This window comes from Bufo gargarizans, chromosome 3 (genome assembly GCF_014858855.1).
Source record: "Bufo gargarizans isolate SCDJY-AF-19 chromosome 3, ASM1485885v1, whole genome shotgun sequence".
NCBI classification, from domain to species: domain Eukaryota; kingdom Metazoa; phylum Chordata; class Amphibia; order Anura; family Bufonidae; genus Bufo; species Bufo gargarizans.
The window spans coordinates 511,745,382-511,762,306 of NC_058082.1; positions in this window are offsets into that span (position 1 = coordinate 511,745,382).

Consider the following 16,925-nt stretch of genomic DNA (forward strand, 5'->3'; position numbering starts at 1 on the left):
CTGCCTGTGTGTGTGCTGGGCCTAAATATATGCCAATGGACTGTTGCAGTGGTGGCTGACGTGAAGCCTCATTCTCTGCTATGACATGCAGACTGATTCTCTGCTGACATGAAGCCAGATTCTCTGTTACGGGACCTCTCTCCTCTGCCTGTGTGTGTGCTGGGCCTAAATATATGCCAATGGACTGTTGCAGTGGTGGCTGACGTGAAGCCTCATTCTCTGCTATGACATGCAGACTAATTCTCTGCTGACATGAAGACAGATTCTCTGTTACGGGACCTCCCTCCTCTGCCTGGGTGCTGGGCCTAAATATATGCCAATGGACTGTTGCAGTGGTGGCTGACGTGAAGCCTCATTCTCTGCTATGACATGCAGACTGATTCTCTGCTGACATGAAGCCAGATTCTCTGTTACGGGACCTCTCTCCTCTGCCTGTGTGTGTGCTGGGCCTAAATATATGCCAATGGACTGTTGCAGTGGTGGCTGACGTGAAGCCTCATTCTCTGCTATGACATGCAGACTGATTCTCTGCTGACATGAAGCCAGATTCTCTGTTACGGGACCTCTCTCCTCTGCCTGTGTGTGTGCTGGGCCTAAATATATGCCAATGGACTGTTGCAGTGGTGGCTGACGTGAAGCCTCATTCTCTGCTATGACATGCAGACTAATTCTCTGCTGACATGAAGACAGATTCTCTGTTACGGGACCTCCCTCCTCTGCCTGGGTGCTGGGCCTAAATATATGCCAATGGACTGTTGCAGTGGTGGCTGACGTGAAGCCTCATTCTCTGCTATGACATGCAGACTAATTCTCTGCTGACATGAAGACAGATTCTCTGTTACGGGACCTCCCTCCTCTGCCTGGGTGCTGGGCCTAAATATATGCCAATGGACTGTTGCAGTGGTGGCTGACGTGAAGCCTCATTCTCTGCTATGACATGCAGACTGATTCTCTGCTGACATGAAGCCAGATTCTCTGTTACGGGACCTCTCTCCTCTGCCTGTGTGTGTGCTGGGCCTAAATATATGCCAATGGACTGTTGCAGTGGTGGCTGACGTGAAGCCTCATTCTCTGCTATGACATGCAGACTGATTCTCTGCTGACATGAAGCCAGATTCTCTGTTACGGGACCTCTCTCCTCTGCCTGTGTGTGTGCTGGGCCTAAATATATGCCAATGGACTGTTGCAGTGGTGGCTGACGTGAAGCCTCATTCTCTGCTATGACATGCAGACTAATTCTCTGCTGACATGAAGACAGATTCTCTGTTACGGGACCTCCCTCCTCTGCCTGGGTGCTGGGCCTAAATATATGCCAATGGACTGTTGCAGTGGTGGCTGACGTGAAGCCTCATTCTCTGCTATGACATGCAGACTGATTCTCTGCTGACATGAAGCCAGATTCTCTGTTACGGGACCTCTCTCCTCTGCCTGTGTGTGTGCTGGGCCTAAATATATGCCAATGGACTGTTGCAGTGGTGGCTGACGTGAAGCCTCATTCTCTGCTATGACATGCAGACTGATTCTCTGCTGACATGAAGCCAGATTCTCTGTTACGGGACCTCTCTCCTCTGCCTGTGTGTGTGCTGGGCCTAAATATATGCCAATGGACTGTTGCAGTGGTGGCTGACGTGAAGCCTCATTCTCTGCTATGACATGCAGACTAATTCTCTGCTGACATGAAGACAGATTCTCTGTTACGGGACCTCCCTCCTCTGCCTGGGTGCTGGGCCTAAATATATGCCAATGGACTGTTGCAGTGGTGGCTGACGTGAAGCCTCATTCTCTGCTATGACATGCAGACTAATTCTCTGCTGACATGAAGACAGATTCTCTGTTACGGGACCTCTCTCCTCTGCCTGGGTGCCGGGGCCTAAATATCTGAGAATGGACTGTTCCAGTGGTGGGTGACGGGAAGCCAGATTCTCTGCTATGGAACCTCTCTCCAATTGATTTTGGTTAATTTTTATTTATTTAATTTTTATTTTAATTCATTTCCCTATCCACATTTGTTTGCAGGGGATTTACCTACATGTTGCTGCCTTTTGCAGCCCTCTAGCTCTTTCCTGGGCTGTTTTACAGCCTTTTTAGTGCCGAAAAGTTCGGGTCCCCATTGACTTCAATGGGGTTCGGGTTCGGGACGAAGTTCGGATCGGGTTCGGATCCCGAACCCGAACATTTCCGGGATGTTCGGCCGAACTTCTCGAACCCGAACATCCAGGTGTTCGCTCAACTCTATAATTAGAGTTGAGCGGACACCTGGATGTTCGGGTTCGACGGGTTTGGCCGAACTTCACAAAAAAGTTTGAGTTCGGGACCCGAACTTGACCCAAACTCGACCCCGAATCTCATTGAAGTCAATAGGGATCCAATTGGATATATTCTCTATCAACTTTCTATGTTCTTTTCTGCGCCTACCAAGGTGATCATGGGTAGCGGCAAATCAGGGTTCCAGGCCGGAGAGCCTGAGAAAGAGATACTTCATCCCAAGGAGGTCAATGGATGAAATTAAATGTGATCGAGCAGAAATGTGGGACAAATTATTGAAGCAGAATCTTCCAATTAAAAGAGGGGGCGCACGGTAATTACCCACTCCCAACTCGGGGAGGTAGTGATGATAAATAACAATACAGGACTCTTAAGATGTCCTGTTATTGGAATGATTAGTAAAAAATTACAGGGAATGTCACTGGGGGTATTTTGGATTTGGAAACGTTAGACAGGAGAGGCCCTGCTGCCGCTTTGTTGACTCTAGATAACTTCTGCCTGATCTCACGTACCCGTGACGTCCACGATCCAATTGGATATCTTCTACTTTCAAAGTTCTTTTCTGCGCCTACTATGTTGATCACGGTTAGTGGCGAATCAGGATTCCACGCCGGAGCGTGAGAAAGGGATACCACATCCAAGGGAGGTCAAAGGCTGCAATGTGATCGAGCTGAAATGTGGGACAAGTTATTAAAGCGGAAGTATCAAATGAAAGGAGGGGGCGCACGTCAATTAAAGACGAATTTTAGAAATTTAAGTCCCTGTCACCTGTGCAGAGCAGGGGTTTTTAATTGGCAAAAATGGGGTAATGTCACCCACCAATGTAACAGATGATTTTTTTAAATTTAGGTCCATTTCAACTATGCAAAAAAGCGGTTTATTCACAGCAAAACTGTGTTCATGTCACCCACCAATTGAACAGACGATTTTACAAAAATTAGGTCCCTGTCATCTATGCAGAGCAGATGTTTGTATACGGCAAAAATGATAAAATGTCACCTGACAATGTAACAGATGATTTTTTGAAATTTAGGTCCCTGTCATCTATGCAGAGCAGGGGTTAATTCACTGCAAAAATGGCAAAATGTCACCCAAGAATGTAACAGACGCTTTTGCACCCTGCTCCCTCTTTTGCTGTGCTGATGCCTCTGTGCGACCACAGCCTCTTCCTCCGAAATAGACAGGTCACTCGCATGACCTTGATTCCATGTGGGGTCTAGTATCTCATCATCCTCCACATCATCTTCCACCCACTCTTTACCCCTGCCCTCCTTGTCGGTCTGCAGACTGCAGAAAGCCACAGCAGTTGTCACCTGTGGTTTGTCATCATCAGAGACGTGATGCAGTGGCCTATCAATGTCCTCATCCTGAAACATAAGTGGTTGGGCATCAGTGCACTCAATCTCTTCCACGTCTGCTGCAGGGCTATGTGGATGGCCCACGGAAACCCTTCCAGCAGAGTCATCAAAAATAATAACAGACTGCTGCATGACTTGGGGCTCAGACTGCTTGCCTGATTTGAAAGAGGGTGTGGTGACAGAGGCCCATGGGCTGCAGGTGCCAACTCTGATCTTTCAGCAGGGGACTGGGTGGGAGACAATGCGAAGGAGCTGTAGGCACTGTCAGCCTGTACTTGTTCTGCCCTCACCATTCGTACTGTCCTAAATGCAGCGTAGGCCGCAAATGTACTTTCTAGCGCAAAAGATGAGCATTTGTCACCCAACAATGTAACAGACGAATTAGTGAAATGTATTTCCTTGTCCACTAGGTAGAGCAGGGGTATATCACAGCCGAAAATTGGCGAATGTCACCTAACTATGTACCAGACAAATTAGTGAAATGTATTTCCCTGTATTTCCCTCTCTCTCTAGGTAGAGCAGGGGTATATCACAGCCACAAATTGGTGAATTTCACTTGACAATGTAACAGACAAATTAGTGAAATCTATTTCCCTGTCTACTAGGTAGAGCAAGGGTATATTGCAGACAAAAATTTGGGATATGTAACCCAACAATGTGTCAGATAAATTAGTGAAATGACTTAAAATAAAATACGTAAAAATTAAAAATAATAATCTTGATCTACGTAGCGGTGGACGTAGCGGTGTAGGTGGCGGTGGAGGATGAGGAGGTAGCTAACATTGGTTTTTGGTTTTAATTAATTAATTTTTTTGTTTAAATTAAGGTACACTCCAAAATAGTGTTAAATATCATAACTGCAACAATAAGCAATTGCGCGGGAGTATAACAATTGCTGGGTAAGGCCAGTATACATGTCTATTCTGCACAAGGTACGGACAAGTCCTGTGGGATCCATGCCTGGTTCATTACACGGAATTAAGGACGGTACAATGTCCTTGTAACAGGGATACAACAGCGTGGCTACCCAGTAATCAGCACAGGGGCTGGCAGCAGTCTTAGGCCTCTTTCACACTTGCGTTGTCCGGATCCGGCGTGTACTCCACTTGCCGAAATTACACGCCGGATCCGGAAAAACGCAAGTGTACTGAAAGCATTTTAAGACGGATCCGTCTTCAAAATGCTTTCAGTGTTACTATGGCAGCCAGGACGCTATTAAAGTCCTGGTTGCCATAGTAGTAGTAGGGAGCGGGGGAGCTGTATACTTAAAGTCTGCTCGGCTCCCGGGGCACTCCAGAGTGACGTCAGAGCGCCCCATGCGCATGGATGACGTGCCATGCGTTCACGTGATCCATGCGCTTGGGGCGCCCTGACGTCACTCTGGAGTGCCCAGGTAGCCGCACGGGCGGTAAGTATGCTGCTCCCCCGCTCCCCGCTACACTTTACCATGGCTGCCAGGACTTTAGCGTCCCGGCAGCCATGGTAACCATTCAGAAAAAGCTAAACGTCGGATCCGGCAATGCGCCGAAACAACATTTAGCTTAAGGCCGGATCCGGATCAATGCCTTTCAATGGGCATTAATTCCGGATCTGGCCTTGCTGCAAGTCTTCAGGATTTTGGGCTGGAGCAAAAAGCGCAGCATGCTGCGGTATTTTCTCCGGCCAAAAAACGTTCCGTTCCGGAACTGAAGACATCCTGATGCATCCTGAACAGATTTCACTCCATTCAGAATGCATTAGGATAAAACTGATCAGGATTCTTTCGGCATAGAGCCCCGACGACGGAACTCTATGCCGGAAGAAAAGAACGCAGATGTGAAAGAGCCCTTAGAGAGACATCCTTGCTCTGACGCTGATCCTGATACTTTCCCCTACCCACTGTCCTGTTGTTTTTTGGGTGTTCTGTTTAGTTCCCCTTTTTCGGGGGGGGGGGGGGCTTTGAGGGGTGAGAGTGTCACGGTCTTTGGATTGCGCTGTGACACTGTTGCCACACTTGCGGTTGCCTGCGGCAACATGTTGTTGTGAGAGCATGCGGTGGCAGTGTCTCGGCCTTCTGGGTGATTGCCATGACATGGTTGCCACGCATGCTGTTGCCGGTGGTAACGTGTGGCTTAGTTTGCTTGTGTGTGCACTTCCCCTTTAAATGGCTTCCTTCCTCTCTCTGGTGTTGGAAGGGTTAATTCTCTTCCTGGGTTTATGTGTTTGTGGGTGTGGCTGCTTGGGCTATTTAGTCTCTGCTGGAAGGCTGTTGCTCAGTGTTCCTCCAGGCTTTGTGGGTGCTGGTGGTTCACTGCTCCTGGCTTTACTCTCTGTCCAGTGAGGGCCACGCTTGTGGTCATAGATGTTCAATGTCATCCCGGTGTCTCCTTCCCTTCCTAACCCTCTCCTTGCAGCTGGGCCGGTGGAGACTCCTGTTCGTCCGTGTTGTGGAGGAACAGGTAGTCTTTACCCTGCTCCTAGTCCAGGGATTTCCTGAGGGCTAGTAGAGCCCTGAGGTTTCGGAGTATGAGCCCTCCTACCATCTGGGTTGGCTTATATGGTTAGGAGTCAAGGCCAAAATTAGGGACGCTGTAGGAGGTGACCTGCTTCCTTATTCCTCCTCCTGGCCTTGTTGCTTCCAAGTGGCCTCCTCACCACGCGGTGGGGGTTTCCCCCCACTCCCTGCCGTGACACATATTGGGGTAGTTTATAAGGATTTTCTGCACCACCAGAAAATAACAGCAGTATCTAACACTTGTATTGGACTGTCAGAAATGCAGCAAAGGCCGCAAATGTATTAACTTGCCCAAAATGGGTGTTTTTTTTAACCCAGTATATAATTGCAGTATTTAAAGCTTGTATTTCACTGTGACAAATGTAGCAAAGGCCCCAGATGTAGAGTCTTGCAAAAAAAAAAAAAGTTTTTTTAAAACCAGAATATAACAGCAGTATCTAATGCTTGCATTGGACTGTCAGAAATGTGGCAAAGGCATCAAATGTGTTAACGTGCCCAAAATGATTTTTTTTTTTTTTTAAACCCATTATATAATTGCAATATTTAAAGCTGGTATTTCACTGTGACAAATGCAGCAAAGGCCCCAGATGTAGGGTTTTGCAAAAAATTGGTGTTTCTTTTAACCCAGTATATAATTGCAGTATTTAAAGCTTGTATTTCACTGTGACAAATGCAACAAAGGCACCAGATGTAGGGTCTTGCAAAAAATGGGTGTTTTTTTAAACACTGAATATAACTGCAATATTTAAACTTTGTATTTGTCATAAATGCACCAATGCTGTGCTGGTGCACTAAACTTACACAAAATGTCCACCGACGCCCACCTAACTAACAGACAGATAAAAGTTATTTTTCTGTGTCACTGGGCTCAGGGCAGGGTAAAAAAATGGTGCACTGCACCATAGGCATGCGCAGTCTATTGCATTAGGGTGTGCACCCTAAAGCACTAAGACACGCCACGCGTATGTGTAAATATATATATATATACATATATATATATATATATAGAGAGAGAAAGTGTGGGCAGCACCACTATCTGTAAGGTATATGCGGAGTGCCAGCGGCTGGGTAGGCGATCCACCTCCAAACGTATAAAAATAAGAAATTCCGCAGCACATCCAGGTTGTAAGAAAGTAAAAAAAGACTTTATTCACCAAGCATGCGACGTTTCAATCCTCTCAATGGGATTTTCCTCAGGCAGTGACATAGTAAGCAGTGCAATGTGCGTATTTAAACGCTTTCACATCATTAAACAATTAAATAATCAAAGTACATCCATTTAAAGAAAATACATTTAAAAATAGTGATACAAACAGTATTATCAACATCCTGATACATTCACATTGTATCCCCGAATTCAATTCAATGATGCAGTGTTAATCATTCCCATAACCAATTCGGCATATCATGTACAGCATAAAATATTTTAATTATGACAATTATCAATCCAGGTGCATATCTTCTGTGAAAATTAAATGTGCAGGTGTACCTTCAGCAGAGTGATGAGTCCGCTCATAGGAGTGTGCGATGGGGCCGATACACATGGGTCCCGGCGTCCCGGGTATACTACTGCGCATGTCGCAGGACCTTCCTAGGGGTTCCGATCACATGACCATCACAATGTGCTGATGGTTGAAGTGCGCATGTCCAAGGACCTTCCGACATGTGACCGCAGTCCGCACTAAACCCTCCGGTCACGTGATTAGATATATCACATGCTCTGGGCTAGATGATGTTGCTTGAGTGTATCACATGATCGGAACTCCATGGTAAGGCAATAGAAAAGTATGATAATATTCAGGACACGCAATGTAAATGTAAATGTGTCATGAAACATCTACATCTCGAAAATATGGCTATATCTACATCATCATTTACGTCCTAAAAGGCAATAACTCATCAAACAATAAAAAATAGACATACAGATATAGACCTGAGCATGCGGCTGATCCACTACACGTACTGTCACTGGTCCTAGTGGAGTCTTACTGTGTATCGCATGTTCACCTTCCACACATGTCAGTATCGATGGGTCAGAGGTCAATCAGAGGGGATAAAGGTGATTGTATATCGATGGAAGTACCATCATTATACAAAGAGAAATAATGAGTGTTATGTGTAAATACCGCCATTTCTCTTTTAAAGTACTGAAATCAGTATATTTCGTTACAAGATCGTCCCCTAGTCTACTCGAGGAGTTCAGTACAAGTGGCCCATGTTGTCACCATAAAGCCCCAAGCTGAGATGTCCCGCCTTTCAGATGGATACCATCCCTGGAATGGAATTGTACAGGTTTATCCCCGGAATCTAGAGGATGATCCCGAACCTGACATGCTGGATTTCCAGGGATGGTATCCATCTGACAGGCGGGACATCTCAGCTTGGGGCTTTATGGTGACAACATGGGCCACTTGTACTGAACTCCTCGAGTAGACTAGGGGACGATCTTGTAACGAAATATACTGATTTCAGTACTTTAAAAGAGAAATGGCGGTATTTACGCATAACACTCATTATTAGGGATGAGCGAACTCGAACTGTATAGTTCGGGTTCGTACCGAATTTTGGGGTGTCCGTGACACGGACCCGAACCCGGACATTTTCGTAAAAGTCCGGGTTCGGGTTCGGTGTTCGTCGCTTTCTTGGCGCTTTTGTGACGCTTTCTTGGCGCTTTTTGAAAGGCTGCAAAGCAGCCAATCAACAAGCGTCATACTACTTGCCCCAAGAGGCCGTCACAGCCATGCCTACTATTGGCATGGCTGTGATTGGCCAGAGCACCATGTGACCCAGCCTCTATTTAAGCTGGAGTCACATAGCGCCGCCCGTCACTCTGCTCTGATTAGCGTAGGGAGAGGTTGCGGATGCGACAGTAGGGCGAGATTAGGCAGATTAACTCCTCCAAAGGACTTCACTTGATTAATCGATCGATCTGCAGCTGTGCATCATTGAGCTGCTGAAATTCAAATGCTCACTCACTGTTTTTAGGCTGCCCAGACCGTTTGTCAGTCACTTTTTTCTGGGGTGATCGGCGGCCATTTTGTGTCTTGTGCGGTGCTGCGACCAAGTGCATCCAAGCTGCGACCAAGTGCATTTAACCCTCAATGGTGTGGTTGTTTTTTGGCTAAAGCCTACATCAGGGTGAAGCTGTCACACCAAGTGCATTTAACCAGCAATAGTCTGTTCATTTTTTTGGCCATATACTAAATCAGGGGCAAGCTGCGCCTGTCACCAAGTGCATTTAACCCTCAATGGTGTGGTTGTTTTTTGGCTAAAGCCTACATCAGGGTGAAGCTGTCACACCAAGTGCATTTAACCAGCAATAGTCTGTTCATTTTTTGGCCATATACTACATCAGGGGCAAGCTGCGCCCGTCACCAAGTGCATTTAACCCTCAGTAGTGTGGTGCGTCAAGCTGTGACACCAAGTGCATTTAACCAGCAATAGTCTGTTCATTTTTTGGCCATATACTAAATCAGGGGCAAGCTGCGCCCGTCACCAAGTGCATTTAACCAGCAATAGTGTGGTTATTTTTTGGCCATATCCCAGTCTAATTCTGTCACTAAATCCATACCGGTCACCCAGCGCCTAAATACTAGGCCTCAAATTTATATCCCGCTAAATCTCTCGTTACCGCTGTCCTGTTGTGGCTGGGAAAGTTATTTAGTGTCCGTCAAAGCACATTTTTTGTTCTGGGTTGAAGTACAATTCCCAATTTAGCAATTTCATAATTTAGTGGTTCCTGCTATATCAGAGCTATTTGAAATCTATCCCTAAAAGGGTATATAATATTCAAGGTGCACATTGGGTCATTCAGAATAACTTCACACACACCCGCTACTGTGTATTTCCAAGTCTAATTCTGTCACTAAACCCATACCTGTCACCCAGCGCCTAAATACTAGGCCTCAAATTTATATCCTGCTAAATCTCTCGTTAACGCTGTCCTGTTGTGGCTGGGAAAGTTATTTAGTGTCCGTCAAAGCACATTTTTTGTTCTGGGTTTAAATACAATTCCCAATTTAACAATTTCATAATTTAGTGGTTTCTGCTATATCAGAGCTATTTGAAATCTATCCCTAAAAGGGTATATAATATTCAAGGTGCACATTGGGTCATTCAGAAAAACTTCACACACACCCGCTACTGTGTATTTCTAAGTCTAATTCTGTCACTAAACCCATACCTGTCACCCAGCGCCTAAATACTAGGCCTCAAATTTATATCCTGCTAAATCTCTCGTTAACGCTGTCCTGTTGTGGCTGGGAAAGTTATTTAGTGTCCGTCAAAGCACATTTTTTGTTCTGGGTTTAAATACAATTCCCAATTTAACAATTTCATAATTTAGTGGTTTCTGCTATATCAGAGCTATTTGAAATCTATCCCTAAAAGGGTATATAATATTCAAGGTGCACATTGGGTCATTCAGAATAACTTCACACACACCCGCTACTGTGTATTTCTAAGTCTAATTCTGTCACTAAACCCATACCTGTCACCCAGCGCCTAAATACTAGGCCTCAAATTTATATCCTGCTAAATCTCTCGTTAACGCTGTCCTGTTGTGGCTGGGAAAGTTATTTAGTGTCCGTCAAAGCACATTTTTTGTTCTGGGTTTAAATACAATTCCCAATTTAACAATTTCATAATTTAGTGGTTTCTGCTATATCAGAGCTATTTGAAATCTATCCCTAAAAGGGTATATAATATTCAAGGTGCACATTGGGTCATTCAGAATAACTTCACACACACCCGCTACTGTGTATTTCTAAGTCTAATTCTGTCACTAAACCCATACCTGTCACCCAGCGCCTAAATACTAGGCCTCAAATTTATATCCTGCTAAATCTCTCGTTAACGCTGTCCTGTTGTGGCTGGGAAAGTTATTTAGTGTCCGTCAAAGCACATTTTTTGTTCTGGGTTTAAATACAATTCCCAATTTAACAATTTCATAATTTAGTGGTTTCTGCTATATCAGAGCTATTTCAAATCTATCCCTAAAAGGGTATATAATATTCAAGGTGCACATTGGGTCATTCAGAATAACTTCACACACACACGCTTCTGTGCATTTCCAAGTCTAATTCTGTCACTAAATCCATACCGGTCACCCAGCGCCTAAATACTAGGCCTCAAATTTATATCCCGCTGAATTTGAATACAATACATTGGGCCAAATAATATATTTGTTGTTGTGGTGAACCATAACAATGAGAAAAACATCTAGTAAGGGACGCGGACGTGGACATGGTCGTGGTGGTGTTAGTGGACCCTCTGGTGCTGGGAGAGGACGTGGCCGTTCTGCCACATCCACACGTCCTAGTGTACCAACTACCTCAGGTCCCAGTAGCCGCCAGAATTTACAGCGATATATGGTGGGGCCCAATGCCGTTCTAAGGATGGTAAGGCCTGAGCAGGTACAGGCATTAGTCAATTGGGTGGCCGACAGTGGATCCAGCACGTTCACATTATCTCCCACCCAGTCTTCTGCAGAAAGCGCACAGATGGCGCCTGAAAACCAACCCCATCAGTCTGTCACATCACCCCCATGCATACCAGGGAAACTGTCTCAGCCTCAAGTTATGCAGCAGTCTCTTATGCTGTTTGAAGACTCCGCTGGCAGGGTTTCCCAAGGGCATCCACCTAGCCCTTCCCCAGCGGTGAAAGACATAGAATGCACTGACGCACAACCACTTATGTTTCCTGATGATGAGGACATGGGAATACCACCTCAGCATGTCTCTGATGATGACGAAACACAGGTGCCAACTGCTGCGTCTTTCTGCAGTGTGCAGACTGAACAGGAGGTCAGGGATCAAGACTGGGTGGAAGACGATGCAGGGGACGATGAGGTCCTAGACCCCACATGGAATGAAGGTCGTGCCACTGACTTTCACAGTTCGGAGGAAGAGGCAGTGGTGAGACCGAGCCAACAGCGTAGCAAAAGAGGGAGCAGTGGGCAAAAGCAGAACACCCGCCGCCAAGAGACTCCGCCTGCTACTGACCGCCGCCATCTGGGACCGAGCACCCCAAAGGCAGCTTCAAGGAGTTCCCTGGCATGGCACTTCTTCAAACAATGTGCTGACGACAAGACCCGAGTGGTTTGCACGCTGTGCCATCAGAGCCTGAAGCGAGGCATTAACGTTCTGAACCTGAGCACAACCTGCATGACCAGGCACCTGCATGCAAAGCATGAACTGCAGTGGAGTAAACACCTTAAAACCAAGGAAGTCACTCAGGCTCCCCCTGCTACCTCTTCTGCTGCTGCCGCCTCGGCCTATTCTGCTGCTGCCGCCTCGGCCTCTTCCTCCGCCTCTGGAGGAACGTTGGCACCTGCTGCCCAGCAAACAGGGGATGTACCACCAACACCACCACCACCACCTCCGTCACCAAGCGTCTCAACCATGTCACACGCCAGCGTTCAGCTCTCCATCTCACAAACATTTGATAGAAAGCGTAAATTCCCACCTAGCCACCCTCGATCCCTGGCCCTGAATGCCAGCATTTCTAAACTACTGGCCTATGAAATGCTGTCATTTAGGCTGGTGGACACAGACAGCTTCAAACAGCTCATGTCGCTTGCTGTCCCACAGTATGTTGTTCCCAGCCGGCACTACTTCTCCAAGAGAGCCGTGCCTTCCCTGCACAACCAAGTATCCCATAAAATCAAGTGTGCACTGCGCAACGCCATCTGTAGCAAGGTCCACCTAACCACAGATACGTGGACCAGTAAGCACGGCCAGGGACGCTATATCTCCCTAACTGCACACTGGGTAAATGTAGTGGCAGCTGGGCCCCAGGCGGAGAGCTGTTTGGCGCACGTCCTTCCGCCGCCAAGGATCGCAGGGCAACATTCTTTGCCTCCTGTTGCCACCTCCTCCTTCTCGGCTTCCTCCTCCTCTTCTTCCACCTGCTCATCCAGTCAGCCACACACCTTCACCACCAACTTCAGCACAGCCCGGGGTAAACGTCAGCAGGCCATTCTGAAACTCATATGTTTGGGGGACAGGCCCCACACCGCACAGGAGTTGTGGCGGGGTATTGAACAACAGACCGACGAGTGGTTGCTGCCGGTGAGCCTCAAGCCCGGCCTGGTGGTGTGTGATAATGGGCGAAATCTCGTTGCAGCTCTGGGACTAGCCAATTTGACGCACATCCCTTGCTTGGCGCATGTGCTGAATTTGGTGGTGCAGAAGTTCATTCACAACTACCCCGACATGTCAGAGCTGCTGCATAAAGTGCGGGCCGTCTGTTCGCGCTTCCGGCGTTCACATCCTGCTGCTGCTCGCCTGTCTGCGCTACAGCGTAACTTCGGCCTTCCCGCTCACCGTCTCATATGCGACGTGCCCACCAGGTGGAACTCCACCTTGCACATGCTGGACAGACTGTGCGAGCAGCAGCAGGCCATAGTGGAGTTTCAGCTGCAGCACGCACGGGTCAGTCGCACTACAGAACAGCACCACTTCACCACCAATGACTGGGCCTCCATGCGAGACCTGTGTGCCCTGTTGCGCTGTTTCGAGTACTCCACCAACATGGCCAGTGGCGATGACGCCGTTATCAGCGTTACAATACCACTTCTATGTCTCCTTGAGAAAACACTTAGGGCGATGATGCAAGAGGAGGTGGCCCAGGAGGAGGAGGAGGAGGAGGAAGAGGGGTCATTTTTAGCACTTTCAGGCCAGTCTCTTCGAAGTGACTCAGAGGGAGGTTTTTGGCAACAGCAGAGGCCAGGTACAAATGTGGCCAGCCAGGGCCCACTACTGGAGGACGAGGAGGACGAGGATGAGGAGGAGGTGGAGGAGGATGAGGATGAAGCATGGTCACAGCGGGGTGGCACCCAACGCAGCTCGGGTCCATCACTGGTGCGTGGCTGGGGGGAAAGGCAGGACGATGACGATACGCCTCCCACAGAGGACAGCTTGTCCTTACCCCTGGGCAGCCTGGCACACATGAGCGACTACATGCTGCAGTGCCTGCGCAACGACAGCAGAGTTGCCCACATTTTAACCTGTGCGGACTACTGGGTTGCCACCCTGCTGGATCCACGCTACAAAGACAATGTGCCCACCTTACTTCCTGCACTGGAGCGTGATAGGAAGATGCGCGAGTACAAGCGCACGTTGGTAGACGCGCTACTGAGAGCATTCCCAAATGTCACAGGGGAACAAGTGGAAGCCCAAGGCCAAGGCAGAGGAGGAGCAAGAGGTCGCCAAGGCAGCTGTGTCACGGCCAGCTCCTCTGAGGGCAGGGTTAGCATGGCAGAGATGTGGAAAACTTTTGTCAACACGCCACAGCTAACTGCACCACCACCTGATACGCAACGTGTTAGCAGGAGGCAACATTTCACTAACATGGTGGAACAGTACGTGTGCACACCCCTCCACGTACTGACTGATGGTTCGGCCCCATTCAACTTCTGGGTCTCTAAATTGTCCACGTGGCCAGAGCTAGCCTTTTATGCCTTGGAGGTGCTGGCCTGCCCGGCAGCCAGCGTTTTGTCTGAACGTGTATTCAGCACGGCAGGGGGCGTCATTACAGACAAACGCAGCCGCCTGTCTACAGCCAATGTGGACAAGCTGACGTTCATAAAAATGAACCAGGCATGGATCCCACAGGACCTGTCCGTCCCTTGTCCAGATTAGACATTAACTACCTCCCCATAACCATATATTATTGGACTCCAGGGCACTTCCTCATTCAATCCTATTTTTATTTTCATTTTACCATTATATTGCGAGGCTACCCAAAGTTGAATGAACCTCTCCTCTGCCTGTGTGCTAGGCCTAAATATATGCCAATGGACTGTTGCAGTGGTGGCTGACATGAAGCCTGATTCTCTGCTATGACATGCAGACTAATTCTCTGCTGACATGAAGCCAGATTGTCTGTTACGGGACCTCTCTCCTCTGCCTGGGTGCTGGGCCTAAATATATGCCAATGGACTGTTGCAGTGGTGGGTGACGTGAAGCCTCATTCTCTGCTATGACATGCAGACTGATTCTCTGCTGACATGAAGCCAGATTGTCTGTTACGGGACCTCTCTGCTCTGCCTGTGTGCTAGGCCTAAATATATGCCAATGGACTGTTGCAGTGGTGGGTGACGTGAAGCCTCATTCTCTGCTATGACATGCAGACTGATTCTCTGCTGACATGAAGCCAGATTGTCTGTTACGGGACCTCTCTGCTCTGCCTGTGTGCTAGGCCTAAATATATGCCAATGGACTGTTGCAGTGGTGGGTGACGTGAAGCCTCATTCTCTGCTATGACATGCAGACTGATTCTCTGCTGTCATGAAGCCAGATTGTCTGTTACGGGACCTCTCTGCTCTGCCTGTGTGCTAGGCCTAAATATATGCCAATGGACTGTTGCAGTGGTGGGTGACGTGAAGCCTCATTCTCTGCTATGACATGCAGACTGATTCTCTGCTGACATGAAGCCAGATCGTCTGTTACGGGACCTCTCTGCTCTGCCTGTGTGCTAGGCCTAAATATATGCCAATGGACTGTTGCAGTGGTGGGTGACGTGAAGCCTCATTCTCTGCTATGACATGCAGACTGATTCTCTGCTGACATGAAGCCAGATTGTCTGTTACGGGACCTCTCTGCTCTGCCTGTGTGCTAGGCCTAAATATATGCCAATGGACTGTTGCAGTGGTGGGTGACGTGAAGCCTCATTCTCTGCTATGACATGCAGACTGATTCTCTGCTGTCATGAAGCCAGATTGTCTGTTACGGGACCTCTCTGCTCTGCCTGTGTGCTAGGCCTAAATATATGCCAATGGACTGTTGCAGTGGTGGGTGACGTGAAGCCTCATTCTCTGCTATGACATGCAGACTGATTCTCTGCTGACATGAAGCCAGATTGTCTGTTACGGGACCTCTCTCCTCTGCCTGTGTGCTAGGCCTAAATATATGCCAATGGACTGTTGCAGTGGTGGCTGACGTGAAGCCTCATTCTCTGCTATGACATGCAGACTAATTCTCTGCTGACATGAAGCCAGATTGTCTGTTACGGGACCTCTCTCCTCTGCCTGGGTGCTGGGCCTAAATTTATGACAATGGACTGTTGCAGTGGTGGCTGACGTGAAGCCTGATTCTCTGCTATGACATGCAGACTGATTCTCTGCTGACATGAAGCCAGATCCTCTGTTACGGGACCTCTCTCCTCTGCCTGGGTGCTGGGCCTAAATTTATGACAATGGACTGTTGCAGTGGTGGCTGACGTGAAGCCTGATTCTCTGCTATGACATGCAGACTGATTCTCTGCTGACATGAAGCCAGATCCTCTGTTACGGGACCTCTCTCCTCTGCCTGGGTGCTGGGCCTAAATTTATGAAAATGGACTCTTACAGTGGTGGGTGACGTGAAGCCTGATTCTCTGCTATGACATGAAGACTGATTCTCTGCTGACATGAAGCCAGATTGTCTGTTACGGGACCTCTCTCCTCTGCCTGGGTGCCGGGGCCTAAATATCTGAGAATGGACTGTTCCAGTGGTGGGTGACGGGAAGCCAGATTCTCTGCTATGGAACCTCTCTCCAATTGATTTTGGTTAATTTTTATTTATTTAATTTTTATTTTAATTAATTTCCCTATCCACATTTGTTTGCAGGGGATTTACCTACATGTTGCTGCCTTTTGCAGCCCTCTAGCCCTTTCCTGGGCTGTTTTACAGCCGTTTTAGTGCCGAAAAGTTCGGGTCCCCATTGACTTCAATGGGGTTCGGGTTCGGGACGAAGTTCGGATCGGGTTCGGATCCCGAACCCGAACATTTCCGGGATGTTCGGCCGAACTTCTCGAACCCGAACAT